The 1,126-nt window shown below is 47.8% G+C and overlaps 1 long non-coding RNA gene across 1 annotated transcript; it reads left to right on the top strand.

Moving 5' to 3' along the window:
* The first annotated feature begins 487 nt into the window (after positions 1–487).
* Positions 488–1,059, top strand: LOC111658233 (uncharacterized). The gene is made up of 3 exons (XR_002760983.2): positions 488–591; positions 685–832; positions 979–1,059. It is a non-coding gene; the product is annotated as an uncharacterized LOC111658233 (long non-coding RNA).
* Positions 1,060–1,126: the final 67 nt, after the last annotated feature.

Raw genomic sequence — 1,126 nt, 5'->3', positions numbered from 1 at the left:
CTTTTATGTGGGAATACATGTCGCAAATGAGTTTCCCCTGGCCTTGTAGCTGCAAGTTAAAGCTATTCAGCATTTCTGTCACGTCTGTTAAAAATCTGAGGTGCCATTTCCATTCTGGGTCGATCAACTCTGGGACCGTTTTGTCTTTTGAATGAAGAAATGCGTTAATTTCGGGTAGCAGCTTGTAAAAACGCCTCAAAACTCTGCCCCGGCTCAACCATCGGACCTCTGTGTGGTTCAGCACATCTCCGTGCGCAGACAGGAATTCTTGGAACTGCCTGTGTTTACGTCCCTTTGCTCTGATGAAGTTTATGCTGACACCACAACCTTCATGACAGACTCCCACGTCAATACTTACTGAATAGGAACTGATGTTTATTATCCGATTGTGGTACAGTCAGACTCAGATTTTGTTACAGTCAGACTCAGATTGTGGTGCAGTCAGATTCAGATTGTGTTACAGTTGAATCTCAGATTGTGTTACTGTCAGACTCAGATGAAGACACCAGTGAGAGGTCCACAGATGAAGACCACCAGCGCTCGGCTCTGGAGGAACTCACGGATGTTCACTTCAAGTTTGAAGTCAGAGAGGTGTGTTTGTTTTTCTGCTCTCAGACAAGGTTGTCATGTTACTCAGAGTGGGCGGAGTTTAATGTTCACTCAAAACGTGTGTGGGACATTCAGGTGCTGTTGGAGCTGACCCGGCAGGTGGACCAGGAGAAGACCATCCTGTCCTTCAGCATCCGTCAGCTGGGCGCTGAGGGGAAGAGGCGGAGCTTTGACCTGAGCATCACCTCATACCTGCGCAAAGTCACACTGGACTACTGTGGAGGTGACGTTAAACTCATGTGTCTGTGAGCACAGGTACACAGTAACAGAATAGGTGTTCATGGGGCGGAGTTTCTCCCTTTGAGCAGTTATAGGGCGTGGCCTATTGTACTGTCTGTTGTTGAAGTGTGTTTTTAAACTGTGTTTCAGATGGTAGGAATCAACCTCTGCACCTGATCAGGTCGTCAGAGCAGCAGGGCTCCAACCTGCTGAAGGTGGAGTTAATCAAGGTGAGCACCAACAGCCTCACCTGTTCAGACACAGAAAGTGTGAGGTATCAGACTGTGTGTGTGTGTGT

The sequence above is a fragment of the Seriola lalandi genome, unplaced genomic scaffold (genome assembly GCF_002814215.2).
Source record: "Seriola lalandi dorsalis isolate HSWRI2012SDOR001 ecotype SW California unplaced genomic scaffold, Sedor1 jcf7180001979008, whole genome shotgun sequence".
Classification (NCBI taxonomy): domain Eukaryota; kingdom Metazoa; phylum Chordata; class Actinopteri; order Carangiformes; family Carangidae; genus Seriola; species Seriola lalandi.
This window is presented reverse-complemented; position numbering and strand designations above follow the sequence as displayed.